Source organism: Taurulus bubalis (assembly GCF_910589615.1).
Source record: "Taurulus bubalis genome assembly, chromosome: 21".
Taxonomy (NCBI): Eukaryota; Metazoa; Chordata; class Actinopteri; order Perciformes; family Cottidae; genus Taurulus; species Taurulus bubalis.
In genome coordinates, this window is record NC_136609.1 from 9,998,626 (window position 1) to 10,010,896 (window position 12,271).

Genomic DNA, 12,271 nt, shown 5'->3' on the forward strand with positions numbered 1-12,271 from the left:
GTGTGGGACAATAAGAACCTGCAGTAACTGATTTAGATAAATGGGTCGTGGTTGTATCTGGGACACCGGATAACATGGTTAAAGACTGCAGAGCAGGGTTTCTGCAAGGTTCAATGTGAGACCTTTTAAATACCACATGCAATGTGGTTAAAATATGAAAGTATGATGGAAAACCAGTAGGGACCTTGAATTATTTAGTGTTATTACATTCCATTTGTTATGTACTTCCCAGCAGTATAATATATATATATAAAACTCCTAATGATGTTTCATAGCCCTCTCATCTACTGTAGATAAATAAAATCATTACGAGGCCAACAGCAAAACAGGAGGTTTACATCTGCCACCTGTTAGGGAATACAAAGCACAGTAGTAGCACACATGCCCCAAAACACACACACACACACACACACACACGCACACACACACGCACATATATATATATCATCTGAACAACGCCAGCATGCTGCACCTAAAGGCAGAGAGAAATGCACAGACGGCTGCACACATGCCGCGAGCAGCTGGGAATGCCGTCCTCTGTTAGCGTACTACGTTTCCCATCTCCCCCTTTTGCTCGCCCCATAACCCCTGCAGCTGGCCACTGATTGGCTACTGATGAAAAGGTTCTTGTTATCTGAATTCAAAGCAACTGTCCCAAGTGGTGGTTTGTGTTTCTCATCCAGACAGACACCCGCCTACGCCACCTCCAGCATTCCTGCCGTGCCAATGTTGCCATCTTTTGGATTGCACACACACACACACAAGTATTTTTTTTATTTCCCAAAGGTCTTCGTGTTTACAACTTGCATGTTTTCAGTAACACCCGGGGGAGATTGTTTCAAGGACGAACTATCTGCAAGACTGCCCGGTGCATGACTGAAACGGTTAACATGACAACCACGTCACGTAAAGAACGATGGCATATTAGCCGTGGCCCTGCATGTACATGTTGAATAATATCGACAGCTGAGTGCCAAAGACAGCACGCACCTCCGCATGACACTGACAATGACACACACACACACATAGCGCACACCCCCGCCGGCACATGGCCATAAACCTCTCTGACACACAAGGATCCTGACTTCCTGGCACAGTTAAAGTCCAGGGGTGCAGGCTTCCTCCTCTCAGCCTCGGGCTCCATCGCCGCTGCCGGGGTTCCAGTTCAAAACCCGGCTTCCTTCCACATCCGCACCGCTGTTTATACACATAGTCCAGATGTGCATTTTCCAACTGACAATCAATGGTTTTAAACTTACATGAATAAGGAAACTATATTCATTCCCCATCACAATATGGAAGTCATGCACGGTATTAATCAGGAAAGGGTAGATTCATCTTTTACTCCTTGGATACTGTTCAATAAAATATCCACTCAAATATATACAGACTGCCAATGAACTAAATATCATGTGAAATGCCACCCAGGAAGCCGTTTCATTTGTCGAGAGGTTCTGCTTCTGTTCATCAGGCTGCTTCCGCTCCGAGTCGTCTGTACTCTGTTGTTCTGCCCTGGACCACTTAAGTCATAACTCTCTACAGCAGTAATGATGCACTTTTCCTTTTCCAATTTCTGATTTGTGAGATCTTGGCATCAAATGCGACAGAAAGGCAGAAATATTAACAGTAAAAAAAAACATTAAAACAAAATTATTGATGTGTGTGCGCCATGTGTGCATTTGATATTGCCGGAGTCACACAGCCAAGACTGCACTCTAGAAAATGACTCGGTTGCCATCCCTTGTGTAAATACAAGTGGAAATACTGAGCCTCTGAGTTGCAAATTCAACGCAGATCTGTGATAGTGAGAGAATAAAGGCTCAGTGTAAGGGAGCAGCTCTGTGCAACCGACCACAGTCGACCTCACATGGATCCACTTTAGTCAGGAATTATCTCCTTCGGCGAGGAAGACTCTCCCCAGACAAGATCCTCAGACGCTCGACTACTCTTTCATTTGGCTTTGATTTACAAGGCCCTCTGACGAAGGTTTTTAAAGAGGGGGGGGGCTCCCTCTCTCCACCCGGCTCTGGATTTACCTCTTTTTTTTTAATACAACAAACACACAAATTCCCAGTCTACTGTGGCAGTGAGACGACAGACGATAGCTGCTTTGAGCAGACATGCATGTCAGAGGGGCTGCGCTTAAAACTAGCATTATGAGACCACCTTAAATATAACTTCCCTGGCAGCTTGCTGCAGCAGCTCGTCAAAATAAGAGTCTCTGTGGCATTTGAGCACGACTATTGCAAAGCTTACTGGCAGCAACGTCAATACTGCTTTTCCTTTATCCCTCTGCCCAGAGGTTATAACCCACAGAAAGTAGCAATGGCACCATTAACTCACTCCAGTTTACAGGAACTCTTACCTCTGAAGTGGCTTTCTCTCCTTCCCACTGAGGTCAAAGGTCAGACGAAACCACCACTCCACTCTGTGTCGGGGCTTTTATCCTCTGGAAATGAGACACACACACACAAAAAAAAAGGAAGAAGAAAATCTATCAGATGTGATTAAGTGTATATTTTTGTGACTAAAACACAATCCCTGCTTCGGTCCCGCCATCCAGGGCCATTAGCCGGTGAAATTCCAAACTTATAGATCGTTTGTTCTCGCTGCACTGCGGTAGAAAAGACCTGGCAGCCGGCAGCTAGAGGAAGGCAGACCGATTTCACTGTCACAAGAATGCAGAGGATTAACTCTGGAGTGTGCTTGAGCGGGAGACTTAACTAGACACAGACAAAAACGACTCGCACAGCCAGAGAGACACTTATCGCACAGCTCTGAAAGCAATCAAGCGCGGTTCTTCCTCCACTATAAACCCGCCGGCGTCATTACTGCGAGGGATTAAGAACGTGACATTTGAGCCCGCGGAGGCCGTCTTTATTCCACGACGGAGTCCGTCACACCCGCACACGCAGCCAACTTAACGAGCAGGCCAATCACTAAAGGCTAATCATTCCTCAACAGGAGTCAGAGCCGAAATCCCCAAACCTCTTCAAAACAGTTCACCGACTCATCGGCCTCAACAATGCTGAGCGGGCGTTTAAACTTTTCAACGAATCATCAGCTCATCAGTGCTGACTCATGACAGCCGAACCTTATTTGATCCAAAACAATGGAAGCTGAATCACAGTCTGGTTGTAGAGAATACTGTCACGCAGCCTGTTGGGTGTAGTTTTCAACATGCTGAGCAGGCCGGGAAATTTCAATGCTATAATTTGGTCACAGTGTGCATTTACTGCGCGTGCGTGTGTGTGTGTGTGTGTGTTTGTGTGTGTGGTAGGCAGCTGATGTTGTGGCTGCCTACTGGGAAGCGCTGCCCGCTGGCTTCAGCTGTTCCTTCATTTTTATTTTTTTCCCTACACACCAACTGTTGTTCAGCCACAGCATGTGGCCCCTATTCTTGGTTTGAAGAGTGCGCACGCGTGTGTTTTCACAGCAAACAGACCCCTAGCCCCAACTTTTCGTGCTCGTCATCCAAATGCGTGCCAAAAACACACACAATTGCCTTCTCGGATTACGGGTCCCCCCCCCTCATCATCATCATCATCTCCGTGGTGTAATTTGCACATGGTTAACGTGTGATATCACTCAGTCAACACAAGGCCATTGAGCAGGTGTGGCAGTGACACACGGATCCGTGCAGCTGCAGGGAACACAGACGCTCCAGTCACAACAGCACACGGGCCGGTGGGGGCAGCTGCTCCGATGCCGAGGACAAAGGCCGGCCCGCGGCACATGCAGACAAACGTTAGCAACCTGTGATCAAAGAGGGGGAAAATCCCTTAAAGAGCAACAAATGCCAGACATAAAAATGGCAAACATATGCACCGTCAAACCGCTTGATGTACTGCATTTGCTCTCGTATCACCTGATGCAACACACTTATACGTGTGTGTGAATCTAGCAAGGGTTGGGTTAACGAAAGACAACGATTTAATGTATTTATGAAGCCTGTGCATTAAACTATATAGAGCAAGAAGCCCCTCATTACTGCATACTGAGGCGACTCCTTGGACACTTTGAAAACACACAACTGCCCAAGAAGGGTGCACTGTTTATCGCTGCCCTACCTACACTTCGTTTCAATAGACTTTATGTGGCCGAGATCAGTGCCCCACTTCAACAACAGACCAAGGGGAAACACGGGGTCCAATGTGGTGGACACAGGTGTGTCCTTGTCCACCCACACTCTCTCCCATTAACAGTAATCCTTTGGGGCAGCGCTTTTCCTGTCCGGCCAGGAAGTGGGAAGCAGGGCAGGGCACTGTACAAGCAGGGGTGATGATGTCAGAGCAGGAAAAGAAAGACGGGACTGTTGTCAGGGGAAGTACATCAAATGAGTAAGCGAGCAGAGCTAAAAGCACCGTACAGTGCATGTTGGAGTAGCCCAATGCCAAATATGTGACCTCTACTAATAACCCTGTGAGAAGCCTTTCCTGTGACGGGAATTTAGCGTGATAGACTAGTCTATAATCAGGGTTTTACACGACCACATGACAGACGGGACCCGACCTGGCATTAAAAAACAGCAGATATGACACACAAGCAAATATACAGTGTCTTTGTTACTAAGGATGACGCACCACATCAACGGAGGAGACTGTGTACATTATGCCCCTCAGCCACTTGTGTCCGCCTCATTAAAAGAGCAACAGGACCTAATTTTCGTCTCATTCGTTCTCAAGGATTCCAGTTCTAGAAAGAGAATGTTACGATCCAATAAACACCATAAGAAAAACACAAGTACAGTCCTAGTTGCTAAAAGTTTGTTTTATTCTTTGGACGCGACGCGGACAGGAATCATTTACAGTAGAATACGATCCAGTCTAACACCAACAACTATGGCCTTAATTACCCGACTGTACAGTTGAATCCACACATCTCTTCACAAGGTCCCGCATGGTAGTCGGGATGGATTGCATTAAATGGTATGAATGTCATGTTGTGAGATAATAAAAACTACTCAGAATTCAAGATTAAAATAATAACCATTTTATAAACCGAGAGGGAAGTCTGATCTTTATCTTTCCTGCACAAAAGAAAAAGCAGAAACACCCCGAGTGGAACAACAGAGACGACAGATTAATGACTGAAGACGCACTGCACTCATTCTTATGTTCTGCAAATGTGATACATTACGACATTGTAAAAGACACCGAAAAGACAGTTCAGTGCTTTAATCTGACGGTGACCTCTGATTCACGACACTAAATAGATACACTCTCCTAATTCTCTAATGGTCTGTACAACAATGGCTGGAGCCAGAGAGACGTATCGATCAGAAACACCCAACAGCATCGTAGTCTGGTCTCAGAACAAGATAAGGCCTTAGCAGTGACCCTGAGCGGTTTCCCTGGAAGGGCATTGAGGGAAAGCATCAGTCAGCTGATTGAGGCCTCCCTGGGAAGACGCATTAGTATTGATCAAGACGAGACGTGAAACTTTGCATCGCGACCACTTGGCCAGTTTGATAGAAAATCACCTCAATAGTTGTCAATGTCAAATTCTAATTTTGCGCATTGGATACAGACATGACATCATCTGGTGAACACCGGATTATTCTGCTCAAGTGACTCACGTGGACTCCTGTTTTATGAAGTGTACACAACATCTACAGGAGCCAGAGTGCCTCTTGGTCACATGATAGGTGCGTCTTTGATCCGAGGCCAAACAAACAATTTGCTTTTACCTAAACGGTGAAGGTTGTTGTTGAACCGACCTTCCACCATCATCACAGGCTACTTCTGCCTGGCACACGGCGATGTCTGGTTGCGATTACAAGGAGCTGATCTCCGCTCCTCGGGGGGATTCTCCGCGGCCCGTGCAGGCGAGGCACTCAGCTCGGGAGAAACCACACATGGTGGGAATTATGGAATAATGCTGCGTCAGGAATGTTCCCACGATGGCCAGTGGGATCTGATGGAGGTCCCACTGGCTGGCTGGCTGCCAGTGGGGTTTATGGGGGTAATGTAACACACACATACAGATTTACATGCTCAAATGCCTCTCGCGTTCGTCTACACTTGGACCCGTTCCCCCTGTGTTGGATTAAAATAGTCCTTTGTGTGCACTGGCTTCGCTCGACTGAAACCCTCGGACCTCATCGTCAGCGCAGCTTGCTCACAGCTGACGAGGTCAAAGACAGGAATCTCACTTGTCGTTCACGGCGGTTCATTCCCATAATCTCAGAAGGGGGGGGGGGGGATCACCAACAGCAGTGAGGGTCGGGCTGATTGACCTCAAATATGCCAGTGATCATCCCCGGAGCCTCAAAGCCCAACTCTGGATCCCGTCACCAAGCGGAGATGCCCGTGTGGCACGTGGGCCAAAATAATCAGGAATCACTAGAGAGTGAAGATCAGCGGAGCAGAGAGAGATTAGCAAGCTACTCAGCGTCCAGCTTTACCCAGAGACTCATTCAATGGAGGCTCGTGCTCCCTCGCGGAGCTGCCAGGGTATTTAGTCAATGAGAATTGGCAAAAGGCAGCCACACAAGCGCACGCACACACAACGCTATTTTGTGAGATTAAGCCTGCAGGTTTGAGTGACTGCCAAGGGATCCTCTTGCGAAAATGTGTCACTTGGGTTCTCTCTCCGTTGTAGTCACTGACCGAAACTTCCTTCTTCAGTGTCCTTCATGAACACTGCTGTAAAAGAAAGAAGAAGAAAAAAGGAGCTGTCTGCCAACACCATGCTGTACAGTAAATGCAGAGCACTAGCTCTGTGGAAAACAAAAAAGTGTGACTTCCAGGATTTGGCAGCGGGAACCGAAGAATGATCTCAGTGTTTCCAAGCAGTCGTATTTCACATGACATCAGCTGCACTGAAGAACATTGTATTGGTTCTCATGAGCCTCGCTCTCCTTCTCCTTCTCCGCATCCTCCATCTTTCCCGTTACATCGTGCGCCCTCATCCTCACAGGTCTGTTTAGGCAGACAGCTCAGTTGTGGATTCCCTGGTGATGTGCGGCGACCCCGTGGCTCTTTGCCTCGAGATGTCATGACAAGGGGCGGCCTTCTCGTTCCCCGTCCCAGAGGTTTCACCGCGCGCCGAAAGTACCGCCCGGGTAGTGTAGCTACTTCTAACAGACATGAGCCAGGGTAGCTTTCATGATTATGGAAGGGAGTGTGGGAGAAAGTAGGCTACAGTGCATATTTAAATGGCAAAAACAAGCCATTTCAGCCCCAGTTTTCGGGTGTACCGCTAGTTCGTGGCTTGAACGGAGCACGGAAACACTTGAAACACTTGGAACATTTAAATAATATAAGAGCGAGCCTGTTTTCGCCTTCAGTTCAGTGCCTGTATGCAGTGCAGCTGAATCCCGACAAACTGCTACAGTTCAAGAGGATGACAAGTGAAATCCAGTGCACCCTCAGGTCAGGAATACATTTTTTATGCGCGGCAAGATATTCTCTGATAGTCTTCTAAACGCTGCAATTGTTAGTGTATTCTAAGTGGTATATAACACTGAATCCTCTGGATTTGACTGGAATGTAGCCCCGGATGTCAATGATTAGAAAGCAACTTTACAAGCAGAAACACTTTGGGCCAAGCGGCAGGCATTTCACAGCAGGGTGAGGGGAAAACCGTGCAGTTCACTTTTCTCACATCTGTGTTTGTATGATGGACTGGAAGCGTTTTCCAGAGGCTGCAAAAAGGCAAACAAACAGCGGCGGCCCGGCCCTGTGAACACACAGACACGCGCAACCGCTGCTCTGGTTTCATGAGAACTGGCTGGAGAGGCGACACAGTAAGTGGCCGTGCACGAAGTTCATCCCAGGGTACAAAGAACTGGCCATTTGATATAATTAAATTAGGGATGCAAAAGTGCATGTGAAAGAAAGCAATACAGAGAGTGGGAAATAGATTCCACGTTCTCATTTCCAAATCTACGTCTTACACCAGACAGATGATACATCACCCAGTCGACAGTGCATGTTTTTTAAAACAGCAGTCAGACAGCACATGCATTTTTCCTCCGAGTTAGCACTTTGTGTGCTCTTACTCTCTCCGAAGCACTCTGCTTGCCTTCAGCATTTTGTGTTCTCCCCATGTCAAAGACCCATTATCCATGGCCTCAGACGGGACGCCACATCCATCAAGGCATCCCGTGACTGCGGCGCTTTGACTGGACTTGGTGGCGGATTACATGGGCAGGTGGGGTGGGGAGAGAAAACACGATACCATAAATCACCGCCTCGCTCTGCGTTCTACTCGCCGATACCTGACGCGGCAGCTGGAACTCCAGCTGACAATTCCCATTGGGATGAGATTCCTCGTTCCAGCCTCGGATGCTCAGATCCGTTTCAGGGTGATTGCCCAACTTAACTTCAGAGACGGGTGTGCAAAATAAAAAAAACACAGCAAAGGGCTTGAGGGCTTTGTGACGGTCACAGGTGTTGATCTGCACGTGATAGAGAGTAACAATCATTTCCTGTCACGTGCACTTTTTACATTAACAAAGACTGACCCTCTGCAACAGTGAATGGAGCGGACCATCTGTAATACAGAATGGGGGTGGGGGGGAGAACCAGCCACCTGCTATTGTCAAAGTCACACTGATTAATAGCTGCCTAAGCTGCTTAAACACACTGTACAGTGAATGAGGTGGCACACAAAAGGGACAATTAACGACTGAACAATAATGTATCATAGCAGATAGAAATACAGTGTAGGAAAATAGGTCACAAAAGAAGTGGTGTGGAGATAAAAATGGACAGTTATGTAGTTTAATAACTGCATCGCGACCCGATAAATGACATCTGAGAGAAAATACATATATGTCCATAAGAACAATAACTGTTTTTGGTGTCTGTCCCTCTGAATCCAAAAGAAAGTGCTTATTTCCAAACCCACAGTTTTGTACAGATATTTTGTGCATATATATTTTTGGAAGAATCCATTCAAGCAGAAGCAGTGGTATCAGTTTATCCAATTACAGTAGCCTCACTAGACCAGAATGCAATGCAAACAACACATGTTGTGATGAGAGTTAGGGTGTTTTTATCCACTTGAAAGCTCACACTCTCTCTCTCATCTACAAATTATAACTCACAGCTCAATGCAACAAGTGCAGGCCCGTTCATCTCTGATGAAATAACTCCCGGAACAGACTGGGGACTGTGAATGAATAGCATCCAGTAATGTCAAACTACCCAAAAGGGGACTTTTGGGTAGTTTGTCCCACCAGGACTGACCAGTACTAAACATATAAACACTTGTGAAAGTGCCCGGGGGGAGAAAACGTTCACCCAGTGGCCCAGATTTAAAAAACCAACATGGCATCCAACTGTGGAACAAGTTTCACCGTTTGTATTTTCTAGCCGTCTTTATACAGCGGTGTGCATGCGCTTGAGTGCACCTGCTGAGCCAAGACCAAGGCCGTGCATTGCCCTGAGAAGAGAGGAGAGTGCCCTCCTTCTGCCGGCTCCAATCAGCGGCTGCATTGTCCAGACATCAGCGTGACACACCTTGATCTCTACGCCTTCCACTCAAGCGAGTACAAATGCATGTTTTATTTCAGGCTCCACGACCTTATCCTCTCTGTTGACCTTGTCAAACGAAAAAGGCTGCATGTGGATTTAAAACAATTCCTTTCCTGCCATAGAGGAGCGATGATAAAAGTCTGCAAGTGTGTACGAAAAGGCCAACAGGAAGAGCAGGTCTCCGTCGGGAACAGTGGAGAATTTGCAGGCCACAGGCGGGCGGGTTAGCCATTTGTCTTTGTTTCCAAATGGCAGGGGCAGCTGCCACCAAAGGTCAGCAAAATGTTACCAGAACAAGGCCCTATAGAGGCTGGGGACCACGTGCTCGTGACAAGAAGAGGGGGTGGGGGGACACACCCAGGTGGAACGAGACACACTTTCTCTCTCGTACGTGTCGTAATGTGTGGCATCTCGTTCGGCATCAAGGAGCTGGGCGCTGACGCAGCTGGTGGAAGTTTATTCGCAACTCCCCGAACCTCCCATCAGTGGAAATATCAGGTTACACCCTCCCGTCTCCGGGTCTCCATCAGAATGCGTGTGTTGAAGGCTGCGTTTGAAGTGCCATCCTTTACCCACCTACACCGCTGGCTGTAACCCAAACTGGGTAAACGTACACCAACCTCCATCGCCACCCTCTAACCACCGTCTCTGGAGCTTTTGTGCAGATCAGTCTTCTGCCCAGAGACATGGGTGGGTGGGTGTATGGGTGGGTGTATGGAGGTCAGACGTGGCCCATTGCAACTCACACGACAGAGCCAGTAAAGCGCGGACGGATGGATGGACGGGTCAGCATGCAAGGAGCTGCTGGCAAACACACACTGACACAAATCGGTCTTCTCCAACACACACGGTCTCGTGGGATCATTCCTCAAACCCGAAATGTATGTGACAACTGTTTTTCTCCTCTAATCAACTACATCTAGAAGAAATCAAGCATGCACAGAAAAGAAGGATGAAAGGCAGCAGAGAGATAGATAGATGGAGGAAAGCAGAGCCCAACACACACCCCCCCCCCCCCCCCCCCCCCCTTGGATGAATGAGAAAACCATGTTTCTGGTTATGTATTTTGAGCTCTTCCAAAATATATATACCCCCTCTCTCCTCTCGGTTCTCTTTCCAACAGCCTCCAGACAGAAAGCTGACAGAGAAGAATTCCTTACATGCGCTTTAAAACAGGAGCAGTGAAATGACACGCTCTCTTCTAACATGTGTTTTACCTCTGTGGCTGGAAATGTAATCCGTGACTGAGCTGTATGCCATACTGCCTGGCTATTAAATCTACTGAGTGAATGTCTTGTATGAGCCGACCACACGACGTCCACCGTTACTTGTGTTTTGCGCCAAAGCCATTGGAAAAAAATCTAAAATCTGGTTCTCTGAGTCAATAAATCGTGACGCTGGAATCGTGAACGCTACAATGACAATGGTCCAAATTGAGCCTAAAATGTGCCACAAAAAAGTTGCCTCTCACATTTAATCCTAACCGGTTGATGGTTAAAGTTTTTCCATTCATAATGAGACACAATTACAAAAACACAAAAGGACTTTACTGGGTTATCCAGGTGGACCAGATGTCCTTTCACACATGACTGGATACTAAGTGACATCCGACTCCACCAAACTTGTGCTATATTTCTCTCTTGCAACAAAAACACAACACAAGACAACCTCAAAGGCAACTGCCTGAGGGGGAAGCGACCAGAAGGCCAGTTATTTTCATCCCATTAACTAAACGCACTATAAGCGAACGGGCTACATTGTTACTGAACTGTCTCCATGCCCAGAATAATGTGCTTCTAGTCTGGTGCTTTGTGGATACAAATCAAGCGTGCCTTAAGGACACAGACAGCCTATTATAATGCCTCTGTGGGGGAATAAAAGGCCGGGCCAAGAGGCTTCTTCTTCGTGGCTTTTTTTTGTGTTGAGTTTGTTTGTTTTGTGTATTCACCCCTGAACAGAAGAGATACAGTTTAAAATAAAATAAAAACTGCCCTCGCTTGGCGTAAATAACGCTCACAGGGGATGTTTACTGGATGAAAACCCTGGGCCCATATGGTAGCCAGCCCGGCTGTGGGCATGGTGTGCAGCCCCCTCTCCACAAATGACCTTTGAACCCTGCTGTCAATGAGGGGGTCATTATCTCTCCAATGTTAATGTCTGACTGCAAGTCTGTGAAAGACTAGAGAGAGAGAGAGAGAGAGAGGGGGGGGAAACAGCTTGGTTTTTAATGGGAGCTGCTGTGCGTTTCTGCCAGTAAAGCAGCAGCAAAGTAAGAAAAACACACAAAACATGTCGGAGCTGTAACTTTCCCACCAGGCTGAACAAACAGCGCTGCTAATTCTACTGGCAGAAGTGGATGCTGGCTTTGAATATGATAATAGCCGCTGGTCAGCCCGGCGACATGGTATCCAGCCGGCTGCCCAACAAAGGGAATTAAAACAGTGTTCACGAGCTGCAGCGGAGAAGGAACCCCGGACACACCCGACACCTTTTGACAATCATTGCACAGGTTTCTGACCGACAATACAATGACTTAGAAATAATAATGCACCAGCAGGATATGAAACATTAGCGCGACAAAAAAAACACACACACACATCGGCCATTACCAGCAGCTGGCAGCCTCTCCTCCCGTTAAACAGGGTGGAGGCAGCACATCTCCACCCTCTGGCACGGCCGCACGCACAGGAGGGGAAACGGGTAAAACATATGTGGAGAATAGCTCGTCGTAACGAAAACAACCACAACACAACAATGGGCTCGCGTTCACGCGCCTCTCTCTCTCT